The sequence below is a fragment of the Hydra vulgaris genome, chromosome 02 (genome assembly GCF_038396675.1).
Source record: "Hydra vulgaris chromosome 02, alternate assembly HydraT2T_AEP".
Lineage (NCBI taxonomy): Eukaryota > Metazoa > Cnidaria > Hydrozoa > Anthoathecata > Hydridae > Hydra > Hydra vulgaris.
Genome location: NC_088921.1, coordinates 28,276,289 through 28,293,766, shown reverse-complemented (window position 1 = coordinate 28,293,766; position 17,478 = coordinate 28,276,289). Strand labels below are relative to the sequence as shown.

The 17,478-nt window shown below is 26.7% G+C and overlaps 1 long non-coding RNA gene across 1 annotated transcript; it reads right to left on the bottom strand.

Annotated features, from left to right (window-relative positions):
* Positions 1 to 2,938: 2,938 nt before the first annotated feature.
* On the bottom strand, positions 2,939 to 4,670 carry LOC124811826 (uncharacterized). Its single transcript, XR_010636633.1, has 2 exons — positions 4,537 to 4,670; positions 2,939 to 3,169 (listed from the first exon to the last, which is right to left on the bottom strand). It is a non-coding gene; the product is annotated as an uncharacterized LOC124811826 (long non-coding RNA).
* Between the last annotated feature and the right edge of the window lie 12,808 nt (positions 4,671 to 17,478).

Sequence of the window (17,478 nt, the reverse complement as noted above, 5' to 3'; positions counted from 1 at the left end):
CAAGGCTGGAAAATAAAAGCTTATCCAATATCAAAAAAACTTTGAATGTTTCATTTCCTCATTGATTTGTCTTCAATGCTCATCCTCATTGATTTGTCTTCAATGCTCATTCTCATTGATTTGTCTTCAATGCTCATCCTCATTGATTTGTCTTCAATGCTCATCCTCATTGATTTGTCTTCAATGCTCATCCTTAATTTAAAGAGCTACATTCACCTAGAAAACTGAGAACAACAAATTAGTCGAAGTCAAAGAGAAAACTCTTGATCAAATAAAAGTAAATGTAACGAATTCAACAACGTTATATTATAATAACGTTATACAGCAATATGCAACGAAATAGGAATTGAAAAATCAAAAACAGTTAAAGTTCATAGATTTAGATCAAAAAATAAAAAAACAGCACCAGTGCTATTGGAATCAAAAACTCCTGATGATTGCAGTGATAAGAATAGCAAAAAATTTAAGAATAGACGAACAGTTCAAAAACGTGTTTATTAATCATGATTTAACTACAACGCTATGTGATCTTGTCAAAAACTTTTAGTATAAAGAAATGAATTGAACAATCAATTTCAAATAAGTTTATACTCATAATAAAGGATTTGAGACAACAAATATGTTAGAATCTTAATTAAAAATGCATATGTACAGTAATATCAATTCAAACACCTCAACTACTAGACAAAAATATATTTTGTTAATAGAAAATGATATCTGTTACAAATGGTTACAAAATTTATATATAATTTTGAAAGCCAAAATGGTTACAAAACTTGTATATGATTTTGATAGCCAAAATGGTTACAAAACTTGTATATGATTTTGATAGCCAAAATGGTTACAAAACTTGTATATGATTTTGATAGCCTTAATAGTAAAAATTAGAGCAACTATATAAAATATAAACATAGCACTAACACTAGACTTAAATTGTGGTCAACAAATTCGATGTCATTAAGCAACAAAATCGATGAACTCAAAATAACAGTAGTCTACTCGCAACATACAATCGCAACATACAAATCACTTTTTCATCATTATTGTTATCTGGACCATATGCCAATACAAGAAGGAATTATTGTAAACATAGTTTATGCGTTCAACTGTTTAAATGCCAAATTCGATTTTTTTTTACAAATCAAGTATCGAAAGCATGCATTAGTAAACCAGAATCAACCATAAGATCATCAACAGTGAATAATTTCAAGAGCAAAGTTAAAAATTTATCATTGAATGCTTTTTCTGAAATGCCTTATAAGTAAACTATAGCGAAAATCATATAATTATTATACTTTTATTTATTGTCTAAATTAGTAATTGGTAAATTATTATCGTTTAAAGGCTAACACGAATTTAACATGACATTAAATCTTAACAGCAATACTTATTAGTATTATCATTATTACAGATGCTTCTTTAATCATTGCTGAAGACTCTGAAATTGTTTTGGATCCCACTAACGGAGCTTCATTTTCTTTTGACGGTTGTTAAACCATCTTTTCACGGCGTTTCTACAGCGTAGGCCGGAAGCAGTAGACTGGCCTGTAAAATTAAATCTTCAGATGCACCCATTTCAAAGAGGTCAATTTTCAGGGAATGAGTGCAGCATCCTATTAAAGAATGTTAACATACTTTAAAATTGAACTTCTATTGGAAAAAATTAAAAGATTTTTATATTACGCCAAGTTAATCTACAACATGTACGTAACTATGTATCAATTAAATTTATTTTATTTATTTGCTAATATATTAAAGTATATAATTTCTATACAAAGTTAAAAATTACAGACAAATAAATTTTTTTTTTAACTTGAAAATAGTTTTGAAGGCGTTTATATTTAAAAGAACATTTGGAGGTCCGTTTTTCCTTGCGTTTTGCTAAACAACTTTGTTAGATGATACAAAAAAATGGATTTATGTTCACGAAAGTATTGTTTTTAAAATTTTCAATATTAAACTCAGTTTATTATGATTTATTAAATATTTAAGAGTTTGATTTCAGTTGTAAAGATTAATTTATTAACCAAGAGCCGTATTTACACTTCTCTGTTAATTATTTATCATAACGCGCATTCACATCTCTCCGTTAATTTATTAGTCATTGGCTGTATTCACATCTCTCCGTTAAGTTTAATGTAGCGTAAATCAAATTTTTAGTTTTTTCTTCTTCTTTTAAATTAATTTTTTTTTATCTATTTAGCGTTAATGTGTTTTAAATATATCTTAAACTTTTTTTTAAAAAAAAGGCGTTCGAAAACTTAACAGAGAAAATCAAGTCTGATAAAATAGTAAAACCATATAACAGTGAGCTAAATCTAGTTTTTATTTTCTCTGTAGTTATTAGGAAATAAAGCAACATTTATTTAGGGCGTCATTTCGCAATCAGTTAAATGTGGTATGTGGCGCATCCCATATATTGGACTCACTAAGTGTTGTTGTTTTAGCTGCACAATATTTGCACCACGTTTTCCAACTATTTTTGCCCACAACAACTTAATTTTTTTAGTTCATAGGTGTGTTTTACCAAAATAGATAAATGCGTTTTTGGTAAATATTTTCCTTTTTTACGCTTGTCCAACAAATCAATGAATCCACATTAGTTGCAACTCTTTAAAGCAATACTAGTTTACCATGAGATCTGTGATGCATTTTAGTTTAACAAAGTATTATTTAGCAGTTTTGCTAAGTAATACTTTGTTAAAGCGTTGCGTTAATCAGTGTTAAAAATGTGTACCTTAGTTTCAGTTTCTGATTTTTGTGAGATCAATGAAATCAATGATTAAGCGCAAAAAATTTATTGACATTTTTATAAAGTGTTGATAAAATCTGATTAGTTGATGTCATTGTCTAGAGTTGTTGGATACCTCATGCTTTAGAGGTTTTCTTTGGATGATCACTCCCTTCTGCTCTTAATAAGAAATAGACACAGAAAATATTCTCTATCTAATAAACAAAAAAATTTAAAATAAAATCAACTTTCACAAAGCATTTTTATTACAAAATAAGTACAGCCAACATAAATATCTTGAACATTCCATACAGCATAAGCGCGGGAATAGAAATGAGCGAGACAAACTCAATAAAGTTAAGCATTTTGACAAATCCAATATTTTCACCAAGGCTTTGCTTGCTTCAAGTACAAATACTGGTCATTTTCAAAAGCGTTCTTTAAAATAAAAATTAAGGTTATTATTATGGGATACACAATAATAGAGTTATATTAATAAAAAATATTGCACAATAATAAAAACAACAACAACAATATTAATAATAATAACATTAATAACCATAATAATAACAATAATAACAACAACAACAACAACAATGACACAACAATAATACTAACAATTATAACAGTTAAAAAAATGACAATAGTTTTAATCTTTAACATAAATATCCTTGTCACTGATTCACATAAACACCCTTGCGTAATACGCATACGTAATACGCAATGCGTATTGATGTTCACGAAATTGTGTATTTATGTTCAGTGGTTCCCTGATTCCATAAGGCTGTAGAGATAGCGCTAGCATAAATTTTTTCACACACACTATCTTACAGAATCATTCGGTTAATTATAATAACAAAAATAAATTATTTTCGCGCGCTTTTAATTAGTTTCAATCCAGTTTATTTTAAAACATTTTATTTGTTTAGATATAATTTAAAAAAACTAAAATTTCCCTTCACAAGTTAAGTAAATAATTATTTTCTTTGCTTAAAATCAATTTAATTAGCCCAATCAATATTTCAGATTCTATAAAAACCTAATATAATCATTAAAAAAAGCATCAGATTCGGCTTCAACTACAACGTTCAAACATTTAATTCCTTAAGCAAGTTAATTTGTTTAAAAAGTTTAATAAAAAATAAAAAAATAGGTTCATAACCGATTAGATGTTTTTTTTAGCGTTTATCTGTCTCACCCCACTGCCATTATCGTTATTTGAATCGTAGTTATCGGTAGATTATATACTTGCATGATTTTGAGAGAATATAATTAATCATAAAACTAAATTCACTACCATTTAAACAGTTATTATATTTATTGATCTCAAAATAAATAAAAATTGTATATGTAAATGGTTGCTAAAAACGAGCGCCAAAGGTGCCCCCTGAATTTACGAGGAAATAATATTTATATAAAAAAAAACAATAGTCCTTAGAAAAAAAGAATATTTTGTTTATAAAAGTTATTAAAAAAAGTTATATCAAAAAAATTTGTTAAATAATATGATAAATGAAATTTAAAAAAATTAAAACATTTGAAATTTATATACGCAGATGTGAACCAAGGTTGGGCTTCTGCATATATAAATTTCAAATATGTCACTTTCCTTACTTATTTAAATTGTCTCTTTACTTTAAATTTTTAAAACAAGTTATATTCATCGAAAACGTAGGCTTTACGAGGAAACTAACTGATTTATCCAAAAGATAACGTTTTTAGTTCAAACAATTAAAACACAAATGCAATAAATATAATATTAATTTTAATCCAATAATATAAAAAAAAAAATTTAAGAGACGTACTATTGCATATACTAGTTTGATGGTTTCTTTAGTTCGTCCATTTTGAGTTTAATAGAGGTTCTAAAAAATTTTTTGAAAAGATTTCTAATACCGTTTAAAAAATTATTTAGTAATAGATTGTTTCATCACATGATTTATTCAATTACAGTTGAATAAATTTTAATAATTAAATAACAATAAAAAAAAAAACGCATATTTATGGCAGCATAAGAATGACTAAGTTTCTAATTTAATCAAATAAACATTTTTCTTTCTAATCTTCTAAACTTTTCAACTTTGTACATACAGAGCAGCGTTTTTTTTTTATATAATATGTTATACCTTCATATCCAAAAATTAGGCATTCATTCATACACTGTAATGTTTATTTATACAATACTGCAACAAGAATATAATTCTTATGAGGTTTGGTTTCTATCGAATCCTCACTGTAACACCAATACTTCTTTTCCGCTGAAATAACTGTCTAAACTTTTTTTGAATTTATTTAAATTTGTAGCCTCGGTAACATTTTGAGGAAGATCATTCCATAAAGGAACTATACAGGAGGTAATGAAATTCAAACGTTTCAAATGAAATTCAAATTTTTGCTTTTCTAGCTTTTCGCAACTTTCTCGAATATTCTTGCAAGAAGATCCTGCAGGGCTCTGCAATTCTCGAATATTCTTGCAAGAAGATCCTGCAGGGCTCTGCAATTCTCGAATATTCTTGCAAGAAGATCCTGCAGGGCTCTGCAATTCTCGAATATTCTTGCAAGAAGATCCTGCAGGGCTCTTGATGATGAAGATGAGCAAAATGAGCAATTTTGGAAACACTTATTTAATCTTGTTAATTTTTGTCTCAGATTTAAAATGTTGGATTAGATCACTTCTTAATCTTCTATGCTCTAATGTTTCTAGTTACAGATTTGCCAATTCAAATTTGTAATTTAAACCTTTGAGCTTTTAAACTCGTTTTGTTGCTCTTTTCTGAACTAAATCCTCTAAGTTCTCTAAGTTCCTCTATGTTCTTTTTGTAATTTGGATTTCAAACAGAAGTACTGTATTCAAAATACGGTTTTACAAAAGGAGTATATAGTCTAACAAACATAGAGACGTGCCATTTTTAAATGTTCTTTTGAGCATACCAAGGACTAAGTTTATCATGTCAGCCTTCTTTTTACTTTAAAGTTCATTTAAAGTAAAAAGCCTATTCCAAATTTTTATCGTAAATGACACCTAAATTACATTCAAATACTGATTCATCAACAGATATACCGTCAATCTTGAAGTTATAGGTCAGTGAACTAAATTTAGAACCAAACCACATACTTTATTTACACTTTTTTATGCTGAAATACATATCCCATATATTCGACCACTGTATCAGTAATATGACATTTATATATATATATATATATATATATATATATATATATATATATATATATATATATATATATATATATATATATATATATATATATAAAATTATATATATAAAAATTATTCCTATATTTAAAGAAGGAGAAAAAACTAATGTTAAACACTATCGTCCAATTTCTATCCTCTCTGTTTTTTCTAAAATTTTAAAAAGAATTTTGTACAACAGAATATACAATCACCTTTTATCAAACAAATTATTATATAACATGCAATATGGATTTAAAAAAAATAATTCAACAGAGCATGCAATTATTCAGCTTACAAGAAGTATATCAGACTCATTTAATAATTCTAAATTCACATTGGGAGTATTTATTAATTTAGCGAAAGCGTTTGATACCATTAATCATAAAATTCTTGCTAAAAAATTAAAATGTTGTGGTATAACAGGCAATGTTTTAAAATTGTTAAAAAGTTATTTAACTAATCGCAAACAATTTGTTTACGCCGATGAAACATTATCATCAAATTTGTTAAATATTACATGTGGAGTTCCTCAAGGATCCATATTAGGACCTCTTCTTTTCCTTATTTATATTAATGATTTATACAAAGCCTTGGATTTAATAACAATTATGTTTGCTGATGACACCAATTTATTCATGTCACACAAAAGCATTCCTACTTTATTTAGTTGCTTGAACATCGAGTTAATCAAAATATCTGACTGGTTTAAGACTAACAAATTATCTCTTAACATTGATAAAACTAAATGGGTTCTTTTCCATCCTCTTATCAAAAAACATAAACTGCCAATTAACATGCCTCATCTTGTTATTGACAATATACAAATTAAACAAGTAACAGTAACCAACTTTCTAGGTGTTTGTATAGATGAAAATCTTACATGGAAAAGTCACATTAAAAACTTATCAAGTAAAATTTCAAAAAGTATAGGAATATTGTACAAAGCAAGAAATGTTTTAAATAAACGTACTTTAGTACAATTATATCACTCATTTATTCATTGTCACATAAACTATGCAAACATTGCTTGGGGTAGTGCAAAGAAAATTAAACTTAAACCTCTTTATTGTCAGCAGAAGCATGTAGCACGTCTCATATATTTTAAAGACCGTTATACTCATGCCAAGCCTCTATTATTTGAAATGAAAGTTTTTTAATATATATGAGCTTAACATTTTTAATATTCTTTGTTTTATGTTTAAATGTAAAACCAATTCATCCCCTATTTCTTTCCATAATTTGTATTCATCGAAAGATAAAAATAAATACATTTTGCGGAATGATAATTTTATAAAGCAGCCCATTTTTCAAACAAATCTTTTTAAATTTTGTATTGATTATCGTGGACAATTCTTATGGAATAAAATAGTTTTAAAAAATTTTACTAAGGATTTTATTCATCAAAGTAACTACTTTTCTTTTAAACGAAAGCTTAAAGAACTCATTTTTACAATTGAAGATGTAACAATATACTTTTGATATTTTTTTTTTTTTTAGTGATCTTCCTTTTTACCCCCTATTTAACTATTGATTTATAAAAATTATATATGCATCATTAACAATTGTAATATATAATAATGTATCTTGTATTTGTAACGGAATATTTTAGGTTTCTTACTTCGTTAACTTATTTCTTATCTTGTAAATATTTTATAAATTTTAACACGACCATTTCTTAGCGGTACTCGACGACAAGACCGTATGGTCTTCTACGAGTTCCTGCGTTCTTTTATTATTTAATAACGATTATTATATATATATATATATATATATATATATATATATATATATATATATATATATATATATATATATATATATATATATATATATATATGTTTTTATTATTATATATTTGTATTTTAAATATTGTAACGAAATGCTTATTTATAATGTAATCAAAAAAAAAAATTAAAAAAAAAATATATATATATATAAATTGTTAAAAAATATTAGACCATCGTTCCAAATAATTTTTTTTTTTTTATACCTTTGAAAAAGCTGGTATAGAGTACAGTTTCAATTGTTTCTATTACTATAAATTATTGATCTAAACTTATTATTAATTATATTAAACTAACATTCCAGCATGCACAGAACGTTCGCTAAACGTTGTACAAACGTGTGACGTCTATTAGACGTTGTATAAGTTTGTTACGGAAGCCTGTGCCCACATATAATAAACCCTTACTTTATTGTAAAATATTTGATTTAAATAATGGATTCAATAATTATATTTTAAACAGAATTGAAAATGCTTACTAGCCGTAAAGTAGGACCATTCTGTCAAAAAAAAATTATTTTGGCTTCAGCTACACGAGGCTTCTTTACCGGAAGCTTTTGTTTTGGAAGCAGAAATTTTTGGAGTCCGTTGCAATTCAAAAGAAGAAAGCCACTTGGTGCCACCGTTGAAAAGTATTTTGGAAAAAGAAGATTTGTTACAGAGTTCCGCTTTCCAACTTGCGTTGGCCGTAAAACTCAATGGGTAGTTTTTGCTTTTCAATTGCTATTAAATTTACACAAATTGCACTTACTTAAGGTTTAATCAACAAAAAATGAAAATTTCACATTAAAATTGCACTAAACTAGAAGTTTCATATTCAAAAAAAAAATTAAAAAATTAAAGTTTCACTTCCATGCAAAAAAACTATTTTGACAAAAAATTTTAAGTAGTATAGTTGTCAGTTTTTGATCAAGGCTTTTAATCTTAAACATCTTTTCAGTTTTAAACAATAACATTAATTTAATGTAATAATGATTAAAATTAAGAATTTAATAAAATAAATTTAATTAACTTAATTGCAATCATTAAATACGTTACAAAAAATCTTGAAAAGCGCAACACCTAATAGAGAGCGACATGGTAACAGGAATCGCGGTTACAGTTACCGCAGTTACCGCAACAATTACCGCGGGAATGTTTAATATATTAATTTTTAATATCGCATTAGCGGGAACAGGCGCTAAATATGATAGTTAAGGAACAGGAAATATAACTACCATTATTAAGTTATTTCTGCATCGCTTAAAATATTATGTTATTTCTGCATGGTTGAACAAAAAATAGGTATGCGTAACAATATAATTGAACCATGGACAATTTTAATTTTTATAAATTAATTAAAAATGGTTGAAACACAAGTTATTATTCGTATGTGGTTTACTGGTTTGTGAAATTTGCTCTATTGATGGAAATGAGGACAAACTAGTTGGTGATGGGGTGGGGATAGGGACAAGTTTGAAGTTTGGGATGGGGGTGGTGTCTGTCCCCGTGTACTCTCTAAAAATTTAACATTCATGTTCGTACTGCATTTTTCATGAAAATTGAAAATACATTTTAATCGAAACAAGTTTTGCTTTGAAATAAATTAATGTTTTTACTTTTTAACTCCGGGTATATAATAAATTGTATTTTTTACAGATGTTAAATTTTTTTTTCTAGAAAAAACTATAATTAAATTTTTAGTTACGTAACTAAAAACAATGTTTTTTCTATCGTTGATTAGACGTTGGAATAACAGCAGAAATAAATTGATTTCTGCTATAACTCCAACAACAATAAGTAACGATAAAAAAGACATTTTTTAACTTCTTTTCGCTCATTATATGACGTTTGCCTGACGTCTTTATAACATCTTTTTTCTTATAATTTAACGTTGCACTAACGATTTTCCGACGTCATTTAGCTCAAATGTAACGTTGTTACAACTTCATTATTATATCGTTGCAATAACATAAGCAATAAGATATTTTTTTGCTCTTTTATTTATAACATCATATTAACATCTTTCCAATGATACGGAAGACGTTGAAACAACGTTGTTCCAATATAACTTTTCTTATTAGTACCAGTAAAAATCACCTATCAAATTTTTTTGTTAATATGAGAATTTTACAATTCATTTATTAATCCATGTATTAATGTATCTTGCAATCACAATAAATTTAGTCAATAGTATTGACAAAATATAACACGGTTGCACAATTTACTAACCGCAATTTCTAAAATGTTCAAAAGTATTGATTACTTTTAAATATTTTAAAAGTTGTGGTTTCTTAAAAAAGCAATAAATTGTTTGAGAAATTTAGAAAAAACATTGAATCTTTTTTTTTTCTTTTAATTTTGTTTTTAGGCTTCATTTTATCCGAAAGTCGAAAGCAGAAACCCTCAAATTTATTTATTTCTTATCAAGGATTTTTTGCATAAAAATGTATCATTATTTCACTACAGACATTGTATTTTTATCAATTGACCATTTATTGTAAAGGGCTTTATGATAAGATCCACTAGAGATCCTGCCGTTGGTAATGTAAAAAATTGTATAATATAATTGGTTATTAAAATGTTTTAAACGCTAAAATATATTTTTAAAAATAAAAAAAAAATAATAAAAAATAATAAGTAAAAAAAGAAATAATAAAAAATAGTTTTTTTCTCTAAAAAATTTTAACGGCTTTTAACGGTGGTTATCAGCGCCGTTCGTTTAGGCCTCATTTTTTCAACAACGTGTGGCTCCACCAAAACAATTAATCAGAGTGTGCTCAATTTAAAAATAATTTTCATGCTGTATGGTACTTTAGGAAAAACTAAAACTTACTACACCTTTTCAAGATGTAATTGAGAACTTGAAAGTTGTAATTAAGAAAAGTAAGATGTTATTGAAAAATACAACATGTAATTTAGAAGTTGCAATATGTAATTAAGAAACACAAGATGTAATTAAGAAATTTTAAAATGTAATTGAGAAACCAACATGTAAATAAGAAATCGCAATATGTAATTTGAAAAACAGAGGTTGTAATTAAGAAATTGTAATATGTAAATGAGAATACATTATTTGTAATTGCGAATTCAATGTAAGCATAAATGTCATTATAAAAGATCTTCTTGGACATGCATTTTAATAAGTTAAAAATATCAAATTTAGCATTTGTATGCACCAGCAATACAGTAATACAGTAATGGAATTAAAAGATCGTTGTGTTATTTGTCAATACACTATGAATAGAAAGTCTGTTATTAAATTGAATCCATTTATTTCATCAAATTTGTTTACAACCACTTCTGGAACAGCCAGAACCACCTTGTCCAATTTGTAGACATGAAATTCATACAACTGAACAAGTTGAAAAAAGACATTATGTTTTATCTTCATCGAATGGTAGAAGAAGAGTAATTGAATGTGTTGATCGATTGGGTGACTCTGGCGCAAACTTTAGGTGTCAAATATAAGACAACATACAATTGGGTCCGCAGCGGAAATTTAAATTTTCTTGGAAGAGGTGGTTTTAAATCAAAAAAATTAACCGATAATCAAATTGAAAAAACACTAACATGGATTGAAAGTGACTGTCAGTTGACATTGGTGGCCATTAAAACAAGGATATTAAGACAATTTAATATTAGCGTCAGCAAAACCACAATTGTAAATTGCCTCGAGGGCAGACTATTTTCATTTAAAAAGTATACATGGAGCCTACTACAATGAATAGTAATGAAAACAAACAAAAAAGAGGTGAATATGTTAAAAACATTAACGAACACATCACAAATGGTTATCAGATAGTTTGGTTGGATGAAACAAATTTTAAATTATTTTTGTAGAAAAACGCAAGGACGTGGGAAACAGGGAAAAAGAGCAATAATGAAAATACCTTCTTCAAAAGGTGCAAACATACATTTGATTACAGCTATATCAACAACAAATGTCGTCATGATGGAAACTCGCAGAGGATCATTTAAAGCAGATTATTGTAACTAGTGGATGTTGGCTTTGTTTAACCAGTGGGGTTACATCCGGGAATCGTATAGAGTATTTGGTCGTCGTAACAGACAATGCTCCATTTCACGCTCGTTTGGAAAGAGTGTTTGAAAATTCACCGGCTCAGTTGTTATGATTAGGACCCTACAGCCCAATATTAAACCCAGTGGAAGCTATCTGGTCCAAAATAAAAATAAACGTTAAAAATGTTATTCGCATTCCACCTGAATTCGGTGCAGGGATTATGGAACAACAAATGCAGTATTTAGAAAGAATTGTTACTGCGGCAAAAAAATACAATAATGGGAGGTGATTGTATACGCGCTGTACAACATACGACCACGCATTACGCAACAATTTTAAATATTAGAGACGTCCAAGTTGGTGCTTAACTGAATAATGCAATGATTTTTAATGACGTAGTTTAAATTTAAATTTTTATGTAAATAAATTATTTTTGTTTTATTTATTATTTATCTGAAATCTTAATTAAATTTTTCGCAAACAAAAATAAAAGAAAGTTTTAATTGACACCCAATAGGGTTTTTCCAGTTACCGCCTAAACCTCAAATACCTTTTTTTCATGACTTTTTATATTTTATTGATATTATATTATTATTTCCAGCCTTAATTACAAAGTATAATAGGACTACAAAATTCAAAATACAAAGAACTTTGTATTTTTTATACTTTTCTCAATTACAACTTTTATCTTCTCAATTACATCCTACGATTTCTTATTTACAACTTTCATGTTCTAAATTACATCTTACGTTTCTTAATTACAACTTTCAAGTTCTCAATTACATCTTGAAAAGGTGTAGTGGTAATTACGACTTTATCCGGAAGAACCTTAATATAATCTTCACAGGTTAGTGAAGTTTTAACTTTTCTTTTATTGTCACAGGTCCTTAAGCCCAACAAATACTCTTGAATAAAGTGTTTTTTTTTTTTGTATTAAAAAACAATTTATTCAATTGTTCATCCCCCTCCCCACCTCCAAAAAAAAACTAATGCAGGGGGAAGGGGGAGAAGGGGAAATTAAGATGCCAAAAAATGCCGACGCCTAATATTTAATATTCAAAAAGCAGCTCAAACAATAATTTTTAATTTACTTTAATATAAAACAGGGATGCAGAATCCCAAAAGGATTCCGGCTTTATATCTCTACTTCTTCCAAGTTTGTAGTGTCCAGAAGCTCTAAACATGATTGTTGACTTATGATCTGCTATAATAAAAAAGTTCATGAGATTTAATGACTTGAAACTTGTTTTTAAGCCCGGAGTCCTATCCGCCATTAAACCTAAGGACTCCGGGTTCAAAAAACGATTGTTCTTCTGACCTAAAAGTTTTAATTCTTTTTCTATTAGTAGTCCATAAACTTTTTTATATTTTTAGAGCTCCTGGATACCAAAAACTAGGATAAAGTAATCTTTTTGTGACTTTCAAATCCGGAGTCCTTTTTGGGACTCTGCATCCCTGATATAAAATTGACTGTTAGTGGATATTAGGGTGCATCAAACACTCCATACATTTAAAAATTGACCTGTTCTTATTCTTAAAACTTTCTATTGGTTCTCACAAGAAATTCTGTTAAGTTTCTTCAAAGTTGAATAAGATTTAGGGGGGCCACCTCAAATCTGAAATTTGCAACAGACGGAAAAAAAAAAAATTTCAAATGTATGTCATGTTGGGTCTCAAAAGAAGCGAAATTTTATAAAAACTTTTATAACAATCCTTTTATTGTTAAAAATACCCTAAAAAAATTTCGACAAAAACCATAAAAAAAATGTTGTTTTTTTCAATTTTTTGTCAAAATTTTTTCTGTTTTAAGGTCTCGTTCTAAGTCTCAGACTTAAGGTGGCTCCCCTAGATCCCTTACAATTTTGAAAACATTTAAGAGAGTTGGTTGTAAGGACCAAAAGAAAGTTTTATGAATAGGGACAGATCAATTTTTGAAAGTAAAGGGTATTTAATGCACCCTAGTGAACATTATTATATTTTTATTCAAGATATATTTGGCATCAAAAATTTGAAGTCATTTGTGAAATAATCACAATACTGGTTGTATTCAACGCAAAGACAAATGTTAAATGTCACAAAAAAATGTTCAAATCAATGTACATTTATATCTATGTATACAAAATTTATCTATATGTATATTCATGTATATACTTTTTGCCACTAGAAAAATAACAATAAATAATTCAAAGAATTTAAGTAATAAGTAAATTTTAACTAACTGTATAAACAAATGTTACACAACTTTCGTATATGTAATTTCGACTTTCTTTTTTCTTTTTTTCTTTTTAAATATTTCTAAGTTACCATCAGAAATCAAATTCTTTGATTGCTTTTGTTTGTTTAAAAAAAAAATGGAAAAGAATTTTTTAAAACATAATTTCGTGATTTTCACAAACAAATTTTCTTTTTGGTGTGTATTTTTGTAACAAGATTCCTGATGACTCAATGACACAATTTGATAAAGATAAAATTTCATTCTCAATTAGATCTAAAATGGTAAATAAACCCACTATAAACTCAGCAAACTGTTTGGATGGAATCCAAATAGACTGTCAAGTGATAAGAGAGGTTTTTCCCCAAGAAGCCTTCTAACTCTTGTTTTCTAAGCATTGCCTATGAGTGAAAATATTTGCTTAAAATTAATAATTTTTTACCAAATGTTATAAATAGTTAAAAAAATTGAAAGATTTTTTCGATTTAGAAATTAGCTTTTCAAAGTCAAAATTTTATTTTCATGTAGTTAATGCTAGAGGCACATTTTATTTACTTTGTTTAGGATATAGTACTTCATATGTAAGTTTAGCAACTTTTCTTATTTTATCTTTTAGGTAAAATTTCACCATTATCATTATGGTAAAATTTGCATAAATCATTTCAACTAATGTACAATGATGGACAATGTTGATATTTGCATTACGGTGTTTAAATTTTCTTAAAATTTCGTGTTTAAAATTTCTTACGGTGTTTAAAATTTCTTTTCATGATTATATAGGTGATTTATAAATTACTTGATTCAGAATCAAACATTCTAAGTAATGATAAGAAAATACATAAACATTAGGGAAATAATTTTCACAATCCCATGCACAATGAATCTGAAAATGTTTTTTTAATGTTACTATCTTTTTTTTGTAATAGCCATTTTGCAGAAAATGCGACTTCAGGTATTGCTTGAACAATATAGGAACTGATTCTTTCAGTTCTATTATCAAAAATGTAATTATTTCTTTATTCAAGTTGCCTACTTTTTTAGCACCAAAATACTTTCCTTCCTTATATTGTGCTACTTTTTGTAAATACATTTCTTCTACTTGTAACAGAAAAAATTATAACACAGAATGTTTTGTCATTTTTCATGAAGAAGTTTAAAAACTTTTAATGCATCAAAATCCCCTTTCATCATTGCAGAATATGCCTTGTGGTTTATAAAGTTGTGGTTAATATCTCTATCTTTAATCTCATCTAAAATAGTTTTGTAATGTTTTTAATGTAAGAAGGAAAGTTTTCCAGCATATCAATTTTGCTAAGTTTTGCGTTATACCATTAAACAAACTAAGTAAATACTACATTATAAAATACAACACCTTTTTTTAAGCCATTTAAATTGAAACCCAGGTGGTGCTAATAATATATTCAAGTCATCCAAACTAGCACTTGCATCGTTTTTCCCAAATGTTTTTTTATTGATCTATTAGGAAAATCCCATTTTTAGAGAGATTTCAAAAAGTTTTTGAAACTGGTAAAGATGATGCTTTTTACTAAGTTCACAAGGATATCTGGAAAAGACAGGTTTCATGAGCCAATTTAAGATGCACTCGTCAACTCTTGTTATATACATTTTTTCCAAAATGTGGTTCACATAAAACAGAACTTTTAGTTGAAATCCAATCTTAACGATTAAACAAATCGTGTTCAAATATGATTTAAATTTTGGTCTGTTGAAATGAAGTGTCACAATAGGCTCGTGTTTGTTGCTTAAATATATTCAGATATAGATTCTAGTGAAGAACATTTGCTGACCATTTTTATGAGCATTTCTTAAAAAGTTAGAAAATTTTTCAAATAGAATAAATTTTATAATAACATTCTAGTAATTTTCAATGAAAAACTTTAAATACCGGCCTCTGAATTTACCCATAAAAAACGGAGCATACGGCCTTCTATATATAAATCTATACGGGCATTATTAAATAGAAGCATTTTCAAATGCTTCAAACAATTTAAAAGAGTTCAGCTAAGAGAAACATATCATTCATAAAATTTTTAGCTATAGAAATACAAAGTTATGTTAAAGTTTAAATTTAAACTTAAATTTAACCGTACTTTATTAAGAATTAATAAAGCTCCGATAAATTAAAGATAACTGCTCTTTAAAAGATCCAAGATTATTATTTTTAAAAATGCGTTTTTTAAAAACACTTTTTATTTTTTATTTATTTATAGGATATTAGTTGTTTATCAATATTTATAGATAAGGAAATAAGAAAATGACCAGTAGGCTGGAGCGATTTTGAAAATTTTTGAAATTTGATTTGCCTGAGCAGCAAATCAATATCTTTTTGTGAAAAAAGAACCTTACTCTTTTCTTTTTAGTTTAGATGAGTTCTTGAGGTTCCTCTTTGGATTCTAAATTTTTGATGGGTCCTAATATTGTTTAAATTTTTTTTTCTAAACTATATCAACTTGATACTTAAAAGAAGCAAAATAATATGCTGATTTTGAAAATAATATTTGTTTTTATTAAAAAATTAAAATTAAAAAAGTAGAGTTGTTTTTTTTATTAAAAACCCCCGTCCTCAACAAAACGGGGGTTTTAAGGTATATTTTTGTAAGTATTTTTTTTACTAAAAAATTTTTTTAATAAAATTATTATTTATAAAATAAGCATTTTTTTCTGCTTTTTTAGAGTCCAAGGTTGATATGGTTTAGAAAAAAAAAATTCAAAAATATTATGACCTGTCAAGAATTTAAATTCCAAAGAGATTCTCAAGATCTCATCAAAATCAAAAAATATTTTTTTACTTTTATCTTATAATTAATAGACATTGATTCGTGTCTCAGTAATATTGGTTTTTAAACTCTTTTTTTTTTTGCTATGAAATTCGCTCCACCCTAATGACCAGGTATGTTTTTTTTGATTATCCTTTTTTATATAAATTTGAAAAAATATTTTAAAATCAACACCTTTTTAACTAAATTGAAAACTAAGATCATACAACAGCTTAAAAAAATAATTAAAGTTTGAAGTTGATTCAAATATTTTTTATTTTTTTTCTTCTTCTTATTTTTTACTTACTTGTTTTAATATTTTTTGTTTTCAATTTTTTGCACTAAAAAAAGATGAGTTTTGCCATATTGAATTTTTATTTTACTTTAAAAATTAAAGTGTTGTTTTTTTTAATGAGTGACTAAAGGCGCTTTATGAAAAGGTTGTGATGATAAATGCATCCTCCTTACCTTCTGATTGATTCTAATAGTCCCTGACTGATTGTAACAGTATATATATATATATATATATATATATATATATATATATATATATATATATATATATATATATATATATATATATATATATATATATATATATATATATATATATATATATATATTATAAAAAAAAAAAGTTAAAAACGTTTTTTATCAAGGTTTTTATGTTTAATATGTTATTTATTTTTTACATGATTATATGAAATTTGTAATATTGTAAAATCAGCGAAATAAAAATTAGCAATAATAACTTGTAAAATTTTTAGATTGAAAAA